Here is a 13,961-nt window from a genome sequence, read left to right on the forward strand (position 1 = left end):
AACTATAAAGAGAAATTAATTGAATGCCGTGAGCTATGAGGAGCATCTGTAATTTATGAGGGAGACTTAACTCTGTTTAAAACTCTTGAAAGTAGGAGAGGAAGTGACTGAAGGGTATTAAATAAAATTTAAACATATCCTCTCACGTTAATGAGCCAGTTTTGTATTCTGTGCGAGGATATATGTATTTTCTTCGCTAGGAGAGAAGTACGCTTCGCACAAACCAGCTCACAAAAGATGTACTTAGCATGTAAAATGTATGAAATGAAGCCTCGCTGTTCGTCCATCTTCCCTAATCTTGATTCCTGCCCCTATCCAGCCCCGCGGCTATCATTAAAACATTAACGAAAAAGTTTCCAATGCGAGATGAAACAGTTACACGCTGCAAGACTTCACATTTAGTAGACGACGGAAAAGTTCGAAAATTTGTTTAACTCCATAAACTTCAAGATGCTTTTAGTCTATGTCTCCGCATACGCGAAGGGTATGTACGACCACACCCAAACAACTATTAAGGAATTCTCACAGGTCACTCAAAAAATAGGATGTCTATCCAGGGTATTAAACCCTTTTTATCAAAGGGGTCTTGGCTAAATGATAGTGATTATTTTCCAATTTTTATAATATTACAATTTAATTCAATATCAACCATCTACATTCATCTGCTCGAAGTGTAGTAAATGCAGAGTGTTGATGCCATATCGAGTTTTACCTTTTACCTGGTGATATTCAAACATTTTAGCTAGGGACAAGCCTTTTATTCATGTGACGCATAAGTTTACCATAAAAGCACTTTTGGCCAGAAAATCCCAACGCTTGGTTTTAACAGATAACATCCTGATCCAACCAACGGTGGTGGCGATCCAACCAACATTTGAGGTGAAGACAATGGAAACAGCTTCCTCATGCACTAGATTCCAACGAAGTCGAGTGAAAAATGAAATATTTTATAACCAATTTTTAACTAAACCACAGTTCATATTTTTATAAACAAAAGGAGCTTATAATTTTCAAAAGACTATTAAAAGTTTAAGTTTGACTCGGTACATCCTGACCTTTTCTTTTCGTTTCAATTTCTTTGCCAATGTTTCTAGAGCCTTCCGGGATATGGAAATTGTAATCATTTCACTCCTCGTGGGACGTGACAAAAATTAACAGGCAAGATAAATACGCCACAAGAATTTCGAAAATTCTCGAACAGAATGTTTAAGGAGGGCTTTTCAATGCCTCGAAACAACCCTTATACCCCTTCCACCCACGAACACGACCCTCAGCCGGTCCTTCCTTCCCGTCTTCCCCGCAATCCTTCTCACCCACGTCGATTCTCCCTTAGTGTGTCTGTCCTCGTCTGTTCTTTTTGCTGCCCCGAACTCTTTTCCTCCAACTTTCTCTCCCCTCCTCTTACCGCTGCTCCTTGGGATTACCTGCCACCGGAGCTCGCCCGACCGCCAGATGGTCTATGGGGGCCGCGGGGGAGGGGAGGAAGAAAGCGGCAAAAACGTACGTACTGGGGGGCTGCGTCGTTGCGGGAGCTGCTAAGGGAGAGGGGGTGAGACCCGCCGAACGAATTGTCCACTTCTTGTGCAACAACTAACAAGATGTGCAAAAAGTCACCTGGGGACATTGGCTGTGGGGGATTGGGGGGGGGGGGCGAGGCAACTAAGGGGCTGAGGAGCAAAGGGGTGTGGTAACCTATGGGAATCGCTTGGGAGGTGTAGGCGGCAGGTCGAAATAAAAAAAAGAAAAGAAAAATGCGACAACAACCCCGTTACTTCCGCTTCTTTTCCCATTCCCCTCCCCCTGATCTTTATTTAAAATTCTCCCTTGTTCTCCCCACTCGAAGCTTCATGGAAGAGTAATGCTACCACGGGTAACCTCGTCCTCGTCAGACGACATAACATTTTCCGGACGAATAATTTTTCAACCCTTTCGACAAGGCTTTTCCGTTTTGATAGTATTTTCGCGCACGATTCCGCATACCTGAGTTCATTTAACCGAGATATCTTGGCAAAGGAACGCAACCGTCCTTAATGACTAAGGTATTGTTTTATATTGCGGGCGGGGGTTAAAATGTAGCTTCGCTGATGCATGAAACGATAGCAAACAAATGAGGCTAAAAAAAACTCCATATCACTTTTCATCCAAAATCAGTGACTTGAAAATTTAGCCAATTAGCCAAGCCCATGGGCGTTTGTTCTATTGAATACCACCATAGATTCTGACAGAACGGGGTATTTCCTAAACATAGAGTATAAGTGAAGAACCGTTTCTCAATCTGTACTATAATTAGTGTTTATTTCAGAAAACTCGCGTATAAAAGAGTGCATTATTTAGGGTATAAAAGAAAATAATTGCGGGTGTTCCTGTAAGGAAGCATTCGATAGAGAAGAGGGACAGAACCAGACGATTTGCGAACCAAAATAGCAACCTTTACGTAAAGCACTTAGAATATTGGTGATGGTTTCATTCATCAAACACCTTTACAAATAAGCCATGAACTAAGCCATGAATTAAGCCACACTCGATAAAGATCAAGAAAACTAGTGTTCATACGAACTGGCAAAATTACTCAAGTTTAGGTCTTTAAAATTTCTAATCTGGTCGCTAAAATGAACAATTCACTTGTGTATTGAAAAATACCAAAAACCTGGAAAATCTACTGCAATTAAGGACTATTATTGAATGTATATGATGTATCACCGTTTTTCCCGTCTCAATTCCTCTCAGAGTTATTATTCCCTTATAAAATTGAGTAATAATAATGATATAATGCACGATAATATTATAATACAATATTATATATGCCTTTCGGGTAAGAAATGTTGACAATGCTTCAAATAGAAAACAAATTCGCATTTCATTTAATTTTGTACAGATTCGGATTCAAGAATTTTGCACTATCTTCATAAAAAAATAAATCACGATTCATTCATTTGCAAAGAGAACCTCAAATGTTCTTCTTTCGGAACAGAAATTTGAAACCCGGTTTTCTTTGTTTTTCTGCGTGCATTTCTCCTGTATTCCATGTTTCGCTTTGACCTTCGTCGACGTGCATTTTAATGGCATAAATAGAAATTAAGTGTGGGAAACGATGAACAAATTCACTCAGAGAAAACAAACACGCCTACTATATATCTTGGAATTTTTAGCACACCGTATTATTACTGGGGAATCAATTAATTTTAACACAAGGATTCCGATGTTAGATGATGAGATAGAAATAGATGAAGAGAACAGAGCAATTCATTTACAGTTGCGTTCTTTCCGTCAAAAAAGAGCCCAAGTGAAACAAGGGCTGGGTAGCGTGGGCAGCATTACATCATGGATGGCAAATCAGCTATATCCACTTAGAAGGTATCTTAGATGAGAGTAAAAAGAAATTTAATCCACCGACATACTCACTCGAGCTCTGTTATTATTTCTGAAGAATGGAAGTGGCCGGGAAGGAAACATATCATAGAGAATATGGAATAAAGGTTTCGTTGAGTTTTATATCGATTGCGTGCGGAAAACTTTGGAAGCGAAAACATTGGCTACAAGCTCATGGTGAATATAACGTGGATGGGAAGAAGATGGCCATTGTTATCGAGAACGGGGGCGTGAAGGTGGAGAAAATGGTTGAGGAGATGGAAGGGTTGGCCGAAAGGGGCCGAGTTGCAAGCGACGAGCGACGAATAAAAGAGGTTCGAAAGGTATTGTTTGGCATTATGGATACCCCTTTATCACGCAAATGAAATTTCAACTTAAGGCAGTGGAAATGCTAAGTAAGCGGGAACGAGAGCGGCTAGGTTTAGGCGGGTTGCCACGCACAGACCATGATGCTCAATGCAAATGCGAATTTACTAAGCATTAACCTACCATAATTTGTGGTTATGATTTCAATACATGCTATACTTTACAATATATTTATTAAATTTTCAGTATCGCTATACGTAAGTAAATTATGCCAAAAAAGCATTACGTAGCAACTTCATCACTGTGGTGGTGAAGGTTGGCAAGAAAATGGCAAATAAAATTAAGATTCGAGCATCGACGACTCTACAGATATATACATTAATTACTCATTCCGACTCCTTGAAAGATTATTATGGGCCTTAATATAAAAACAGCTGTTGATTACAAGTAATCTCGTAACAAGAGACCAATTGACGGTTATAAGTTTAAACAGTTATTTGTCTGTTTTTATCGTTCTCCTCGCTTCTATCATTGGACTTCGAAATTGCATATCTCTTCAAGCTTCTTTGAGATCGTATGGTAAACGACTTTTGGATGGTTAAAAAAAACTACGGAAAGGCTACTAATACATCAAATATTTCTACTTTAATTTGCCCTTTTTCAAAACACACACTCTGCGTGATGAAAGAAAATTGTGCATAGAGTTATGATGTCGCCTTAGTGATAATTATGCCCTAAAATAGAATTTTCATTTTTAGGAAATATAAAAATGTATTCATTGTATTTTAGAATTGAGAATATTGATCCCAATCAAAATTATTTTAAAACGTGTTCCAAAGTTGCTCTTATCAATTAAATTTGAAGAAATCTCCACTCTCTCCCATAATAATCAGACACGGAAGTGTTGGATTACAGTAAAAAATAGAAATATGCAAAATATTCTTAACCTAATATTGATTTCCGTTTGAAGCGGTACAGTAACAAAGAAAAACACAGTCAACACAGACATTTCACCGTCGAAGAATATTGAATAAATCGCCCAATAAAGCACGCAATGATCATTTTTCGAAACAAAACTTTGTGCATTCATAAAAATTACATTTATATAAAAGTAAAAGTTAAAAATTATCGTCGGCAAAGGATTACGTAAAAGCGGATATTAATGAAAACGTCAAAAATAAAATATAACCTTTATCGATTGAAACTGTAATTCAGTGGAAAAATATGGCCAGGAGCAATTGCATTACAGGAGACCAATTCCCGGTAACAAGTTTTAACAATCATTTCTCTGATTTTACCGTTCTCTTCGCTTAGATCATTGACCTTCGAAATTTGAGGGCATGAAGGATAATGTGTATCTATTTAGTTACAAAGGATAGTGTGTTTTGAAATGAGAATATAAACGTTATCATTTTTTAAATACTAACTACTAAACACTAAGTGCTATGTATTGGGTATAACTATTATTTAATTGATACTACGCATCTTTTCTCTCTATTATGACTACATCTGTTCCACAAGTCCCAATATTGTTCAATTTTACTCCCGGTTTGAGGGTATGGTATATGGGACAATTAGTATGACTAATATGACATACTATTCAAAATAGATTTTGTCTAAAAATATGGTGAAATATTAAGGGAACCAATGAGTTGGTGATATAATTTGCTATTTCTCCCCAAAAATAGCTGCTTTTCAGTAGCTTACAGAGGTATATTTTTATAGATCTCTATTTGGTAACTAGCTATAGAGGAAATGAAATTTCACAAGACAATATCATCTGTCAAAGAGACGATTGTTTAAGGTTATCTCTTATAAATATGTTCCCTTCCTCTCATGGACAGAACAAAAATATTACTAATGCTAGAGCACGTCTAACGACTGACTCCAAGCTTAATTAGTCAGTCCCAATAAGTTTCCTTATGCGAAGCATGAGTAGTCATTGCCTAGCGGTAAATCGATTGCTACCCACGCTAATTCTATCCCATGAGATTTTCCGGGTACCAAATTCTCTTTGAAAAACGAATTTTCTCTCTAAATTAATGTGTTAACTTCAAAAGCCAATCAGTATCCATCGTATGAGGTGTTCTAAGCCGTGACTTGTCTTACTTCAGGTCGATTACTCAGGTTTACTTTGGTATTATAATCAGGCCCTTATGTTTGGAGTCATTAACATGTACCTTTATGATCTCACATGCGCAATAATTGATAAAAGTAGTTCATCCAAAGTAAATGAATTGGTAGGGATTCACATAGGGCTTGTAAGATTCAAATGCTTGGTAAGAAGGACCCGAGGAAGAGCGAGAGGCGATAGGACTGTCTTTCGTAAAGCGGCATTGGTATTTCGTAAATATGAATATACCTCACACCTTATGCATTACGAAGCACATGGAAATACTTTTTTATAATGTGCTTGATTTTTATTAAAAATATTAAATATCGCATGTTGGAGGCAACAAGAGTGGCAATAAACTGCTGTTTTAAAAACAAAATTAAAATTTATAAAATACAAAATATTGATGGAATGAACCTCAGACTGAATCTCAGACTGAAAATTTCATTCCATAATTTCCTCTTAGCGTTAAGTCTGTACCGGAAGTAAAATTTAATTACTCAATAACGACCAAATTTCTGCAAGTACTTATATTTTTGACATATGCCAATTTTTTTTCTTTTATCTCCGTTTTTCGACAAAATAAAGGTGTCATTCACTCCACCATCAAGAAAATTCCAAGCTAGTCTGACCAAGAAATGGAAAAGTTGCTGATGATTTCTTTCCACATTAGAAGAGGCGAAAAAATGAAGATGGAATGAAAATTGCAACACCAAATGGAGAGAAGGAATAATGTCAGAGCCTGCAAGTAAGAGAGTGGGAAACGGAAGGGAGAGAAGGAAAGAGAATAAGAAATTGGAAGTTGGATAGAGAATTGAGGAAGAAATGAAGGGGTAGATACGAAGGGAGATACTGAGTTAATGGATAAAGGTTGTGTGGGGTGTCCGTGGGCGGGCGTTGATGGGAGAAGGTCGAAACAAGCGGAGGAACATGAGAGACAAAGCACGAGTAAACGGAGTAGAAGGTTGCGATTGAGTGATGGAGGTTTCAAGAAGAAGAAGAAAGGAAAGGTTGCTGAAAGAAAAAATACACATGTTGAGGCAATGAATGGAAGAGTGCGAAATAACGGCGAGACAGGGAGAGAGGAAGAAAGATGAATGAGGTGAGTCAGACGAAGTGGGATTGAGGTCTCACCTTTAAGATCAAGGTTCGAAGTCCAAGTCAAGTGCTATAAATTTTTCGTCGTTCCACCGAGGATTACGGTGGCATTTGAAAAATTCAGCACCACAAAAGGAGAAGATAACTAATACTTCGCGTGAAATAGGATTACGGTAGTGTCAACTTGCTCTGTTGGTAGTGCCTTAACGGAGTGCGCATCAGTGCATCTACTGCACAGAATGTGGTGATAAGGTTGGAACTGATAGTGATTTCGAAATTGGTAAAAATCATTTCTGAAAAATGTTTAACCAATGAAACTTATTTTTCAAAATGATATCCCGTCGTGGAGTACCAAGTATCGTCACAGGAAATTCAATACGAAGAGGTATCACTTCGTGTGTTGTCATACTTGAAAATATACTTCACACTTTCAGGCTTCATTTCGTGGAATTGTTTGATGTCCATTTAATAGAGTTTGTAATTTTCCACAGACTTAGTAATATCCCACAAATTTCACAAATCCACAAAGTCTGTGGAAAATTGCAAACTTTTTTATTATCGACACCCTGGAAAATGTTCAATTAACACAATTTGTACAAGAACCAACGAAAAATAGCGGAGTTTTTTTTCAAAATGGATCCTTAAAGCTACAAAGACGTATGTAATATAGGCAGTTGACCTTCCTTAAAATGTTGAAAGTTAAACATTAAAAAACTATCCTTTAATCTCAAATCGCAATTATATGGAGGGAAACGTTTAAAAAATTCAAAATTTCATTACTTAATACAATAACGCGTTACCTTCGACTCAATGGTCATCCACAAAGTATTTAAACTAATATTTATTTTCAATAAGTCAAACTTTTTATATGTTAGGATTAATTTCCATCCTCAACAATAATTACCCGAAACATTTTAAGTATTTAAGGAAAGAAATAACCTTTTTTTCAATTTAATGTACAGAATAAGGCTACGAATCACCTTATTATACATTCAAATCAACTCATTTTTCACAGGATTCTCATGATTAAATGAGAAATACTCTAGAACAACATGATTTAAACTTTTCAAAGTCGTGAATAATGAGTTTATTTATTGTTTACACTAGCCAATAATATAATGTAATTTTTCATTGATCGTATTTTATATCTCCACCCACTAGCCGACTCAAGGACTCCTTCTTTCCACGGACAATACGGGATAGCAACTGTAGGATTATAGATAGTAAAAATTCCACTTGCCACCCTCAGTGTCTAAAAAATAATTAGTTCTACTTAAATGCATGCTCCTCCACTAACCTTATGTGTTTTGTTATAATAACCCATTCTTTCCGCATGACATCATTCGTGTTCTGTTAATCTGTTTTTAAGTTTCCCTTTCAGTCCCTCTTCCCTCCCGGCGGGGGGAAATTCCTGCTACCTGCAACGTTGGGTCGAATTCCCTTCCTTTTACTATCTCTTTGGGGGGTTGAGTGTTTTGTGGTGCATTTTCATGTGGTAGTGATGTTTCACATTCTTGCTTGTTGTGTCCTGGCTTGCGTGTTTTAGGATGGCTTTCGTGCTGTATCCTGGGGTGCAGTTTTTTGTTGTTTTGCGGTGTATGTGTTTGCATGAGTATTGGTTGGAGGGAGTTTTGCATGAGTGTGTGCGCTGCTGGGGTGTAATTTTCCGTGTTGTTTTTTGCATGTGGTATTTTTCGTTTTTACGGTTGGTGACCTAACACCCCCCGCCACACGCCCTTGCGGCGGCTTGCGGGGTATTATGTAGATGTAGATGTAGATGTAGATGTAGTATTCTCCAACTCTCAAAATAATGCTTATGAACCAATATGTTTCAATACCAAGTGAAATATGTATTCTTGCTTAAATCATTGAAGTATGTGAACAAGTTGAGAAAATAATCCATCAAATATCACAAAGCATATGCTCTGATAGTGAGTGCCAGTAACAATAGTATTTCAAATTCAGAAAGCATAAATGAATTTACAAATATATAGACACAATAACACCAACAGCCGCCGCCTAAACACATTGTACAATAATGGTTTGTTCGAGTAAAAATTCAAACTTTGAAGTACGAGATACCAAGTAGCAAAGATAAGCGCATTTCAGAGACAATCATTAGCCATTTGTTTTACAGCATTTATCCTGTGCTATCTACTTAGTGAAAAAATAATTATTGCAGTTTGAAACTATCACCGATTTATTAACCTAGATAATATAAAATCAGGTAACCGTGCTAATAACCCAGAGGGAATAAATGCCAACAGGCACAGTATGAAACAAGAGGTTGTGCAAAGAAACGGAGAGGGGAAGTTGATCACGGAACACGTGATCAGACTAAACACGTCAGAGAAAGAATAAGAGGCGAGGGAGAGTCTCAAGGAAAGGGAAAAGAACTCGACAAGGCGAGGAAAAAAAAACGGGAAACATTTTTGTGGATGACTGGAGGCTTGCTGATGAGTCTGAGCACGAGAGTCGGGGATTTTCTCGGAGAACACGGATGGAAGAATTAAAAAGGGGGAGATCAACGCTCCTGAGGGAACTGGGATGCTGAAGTGCGTGGCAGCAACGGTTTTGTCGTGTGGGCCGAGGATTTGTGCGGTGGGGAGAAGTGGATTCGGGAAGTGATTTGCACTAGTATGGAAATGAAAATGGAAAAGAAATGAGGCGGGCGGATCTCCTTTCATTGTAATCTTCGCTGAGGAGGCATATATCCGGACGGGAGCGTGCGTAGGAAAGATGGGACGTACCTTGGGGAAGAGAGAAGAAAGTACTTTTTTTTCAACCACAGTTTTTCAAGCAGTGGAAGATACGAAGGTCCAGTGTTTTGAGTTCGTGTAATGTGTCTTGACGAGATTGGTTGAGGGACCTCAATCCGAAAGAATCCCGGAATCATTTTGAAAATACGCATTCGAGTTTGCAACAGTAGGATGATATGGGTAAGAACTCAGACAATAAGCGTGACTGGATATTTAGGAATGAAGAAACAGGAAATATTCCGGCCACCCAAGAGTGAGTGTGTAGGAAATACGCCAGGAAGAAATGTGGTCATACTAGATTGTTACGTATTGACTACATCCTTGCAGAATCGAGATTTGATCATGAAATACCAGCTTATCAGAGTAAATTACGAGGGTCATCCGGAAAGTAGTACCCGTTCGTGAAATAAAGACACAAAAGTAAATATTAACAGACATAAAAAATTTTATTTGAAAGAGGATACTTTAAACTACTTCTCAACATAATCTCCAAGCAAATTAAGGCATTTGTCATAACGTGTGACAAGTTTCTGTATTCCTGCTGCATAGTCCTTCGCCGCCAGCTCATTGAGATACGCGAGGGACCCATCTTGCACAAATTTTTGCATAATGCAGATGGTGTTTAACAATTTCATGAACAATTGTTCGAGAAACATTGGGAAAATGCTCACAGATGTCATCAATTGTGACGCGCCGATCGTTCCTCACGAATTCGTCAACTGAGCTCACCAGTTGGTCTGTAATGACAGACGGTCTCTCCGAACGCTCATCGTCGTGTGTGTTCCCCCTCCCCATGTTGAAGTTGCGACACCACCGCCGAACAGACGACTCGTCCATTACATTGTCTCCATACACCTCCTTTAATTGGCGATGAATATCACATGGGCGAACGTTTCTTGCATTGAGGAATTTAATCACTGCCCTCACTTCACAACTGGCGGCGTTCTCAATTTTTTTAAACATTGTAAACAATCACAGAAACAACACAGGCAATGCTAGCGTCACGCAACTTGGCTCAGAGAAGGCAGACAAGCCACTGAAGCTATCTGACCTCGTCCAGCGGCTACTCGCGTCGTCAGCACTTCATGCGGCACGAACGGGTACTACTTTCCGGATGACCCTCGTATGTAGAGTGCAAATAGCTTTTAAATGTAATGAAGATTTCTGGTGGAAATAATAAAAAATTCGTAAATGGAGAAAAAATGCTGAAGGGAACAGAATTTATGGCATATAGCAAGCATAGAAGAAAATGAATAATTACGATAAAACCGATTTTAATTGAGAAAGGTAGGAAGGTATTAATTACAGAAATATTAGTGGTCTTAATGGAAACCCCAGGTAAGAGCCTCAAAGTTTTTTTCCACAAAATAGTAATCGGTAGATCAAAGATAAGTCCTGACTCGTACATAAGTAGGAAGGAAACATTCACAAAGTTATGAATGTAAAAAGTGCTTCGCATGAAAGTAAAATTAAATTAGTCTGAGGGCAGAAAAGGCTTACGAAAGAAATATATAAAACTAACGTGATACATAAACCGGTGCAACGAGTATTGAAGTAGCTTACCAAACTACATGAAGTCACTCCATTTATAGCAAGAAAACAAGCATTTCCATTAGCGATGATGGCGAAACGCTCCTTAAGTATAAAAATAAAGCGAAAAAAAGAAAAGAACATAGGGAAAATTTTCATGTCTGAGAAAAATGCATAATACATTACCCGACGTTGAAAAAAACCGCTAATAAAGTTGAGAAAGAAAACTCCATGTTCAAGTTTTTGCTCCACCGAAGGACTACTTAAGCCAAAGCAAGGCATGAAGAATCGATGGAATCTCACCTAAAATATTAAACATTTGACAAGAAAGATCTTTGGGCAGCTTTAACATTTAATCTGCGATACTTGAACTTATAGTGAATGAAGAGGAATACAAGTGCATGCGAAATTCTTTTAAAAAAATAACAGAAAAAATGTATAGAAAGTAGTGAAAGAATTAGCCAGACTCTTTGATAGCTGCAGATAATAGGAATAAAGAAACCGTCTAAACACGCAAGGCATGTAAAATAGAAAGAAGGAGATAAAAAAGATATTAATACTAATGAGGAAGTTTGTTAGGAATTGCCAATTGCCCATTTTCTTTCATATAGATTAAAAGAAAATAGTCAAAATTCTACCTTAGCATATACGAAGAAAGCGTCATTGCCAAAATTGAAATGCATTTCCCTACGTATAGTCAAGAAGACCAATGAGGATATTAGCCCGTAAAGAATTGAGTAAGCAGTGACAAAGTTCAACCTGCATTTTTTTTCTAATATAAGAAACTAAACTATATACTGTAAAATGAAATCAAATACTGTGCTAAAATACCAGGATACACATCTTTGAAAGAAAGATAAAAATGGTTCTGGAACAATAGACGGCGAGAGATGGATTTACTAAGAGGAATGGATAACTTTAAAAAGTCTTAAAAAGTTAAATCAGTGACGTATCTGTCGAGCTTATTATAGCGTTTGCATAGAATACTTAAATTGCTACGACAGAAGTTAAACAATATTTATTTCGCATTAAATAAACTGGAAAAATATTAACGAATATATATATATATATATATATATATATATATATATATATATATATATATATATATATATATATACATATACATATACATATATATGCGTGTGTGTGTGTGTGTGGATAATGCCCAATAGGAAAGCAAATAAATGTCAATATTTTCATTAAAAAGACAAAGCTTGCTTATTTTCATGCGTTAACGAAGTAAAGACAGCTAATATGTTCAAAGAAACTTGGGTTGCAAAAAAGGAAACCGTTTATAAAAACATTCGTATGGAACAGAGCACTCTAAGAATCAGAGAGTTGGAACATTGGACAAGTGGATCAGTGAAAATAAAAGTATTTCAAACATTGTGTTAGAGAGAAACTGTGAAGATGAAGTGGAAACACAAAGTGAGGTGAAGGAGTGTATAGTGAGTGTATAGAAGGGCAGAAGAGGAAAGATGCATATGGAGAAAAGCAGAGAAGAACTACAGTGATTGGACACACCATGAGGAACAATGGATGAGCTACAAATATATATAATAGAATGGAACATAATTCTCACTCTTTCACAAATCCAAGAGATGATCAGTAATTATCTTTTCTAATAGCTTGCATACAGCTAACGTCAAGTTTACCAGTCTATAATTATCAACTAGTGCCTTATCTCCTTTGAAAATTGGTGTTACATATGCCTCCTCCCAAGCATTTAGGTTTGGGTATGGCATTTGGTTGTGGTAATATTGAATAAATTATTTATGATTTGAAACAACACTTCCACCCAATTTGAGCATGTCAATTGAAATACCATCTGGCCCTTTTGATTTATTCACCCTCATTTTCCTATTTTTTTCATATATTTCTGCGCTCGTCGTTTTTATACTTTTAGTATTTAATATGTTTTCGCCTCCTTGCCGACTCAGAGATATATGTATGATATTTTTAGTCGTGACTGGCTGCAGAATGCTTTCATATATGTAGATTGCGAATTGGAGGTTTAAGATTGGTAGACCCTACCGAAAATAAAATCCATTCGGCGCTTAATCAGGTGTATCATAAACTCAAAAGTAGAAGACGCAATATAATAGGAGAGGTAATGGGTCAGAAGGAATTTGCTGATAGCAATGTGATCAGGTTTCCATATTTTCTCTCCCTGAAGATGATATGTTCGATTGCCCGTTCCATTGGTGCCGTTAGTGATGGAATAACTGAGAGCTAACGGCAGCTAGGGGTGTCTTGAGCGATATACTGTACTGTGTCCTTTGAGGCTTCGTCCACGGGCATCACTGTAAATGTTTCCTTATATTGATCCGACCCACTGGTACGATTAAGCTTACGTTGACGTAGAGTTAACGTAGCCAGTGCCCAAGAGGCCTCCAGCTGAGGCAAGTTGAGCTTTGCTAGAGAAGTGGAATTCATCATCCTTCTTACCTCCTGTAATTTCCCATAAATGCCACGTCTCCTTTGAACCCTTCGAAGGGAGAACAGTGCCTACTATCTGGACTTCCCTCAAGCACCATCGTTGAAAGGTTTCCTGCCCCGGGCCCATAACTCAGGAGATAGGAAGAAATTAAGGGGAGTATGGAAGCGAGGCGTGTTGGCGGAGCATTATGGGTGGTGCCAGGAGTTTTAAGGGTCCCACAACTCACGAGGAGGGCCATTGGCAGGGAGTGGTGAGCGGTAGTCACTGCCTCAGATTAAAAACTCCCTGTCCCTTCTTCCCGATTAGTAGGGAATTCGTTGAGTAATGGAAGAAATATGTAGGG

This window comes from Hetaerina americana, unplaced genomic scaffold (assembly GCF_022747635.1).
Source record: "Hetaerina americana unplaced genomic scaffold, ioHetAmer1.1.p SCAF_6, whole genome shotgun sequence".
NCBI classification, from domain to species: Eukaryota; Metazoa; Arthropoda; class Insecta; order Odonata; family Calopterygidae; genus Hetaerina; species Hetaerina americana.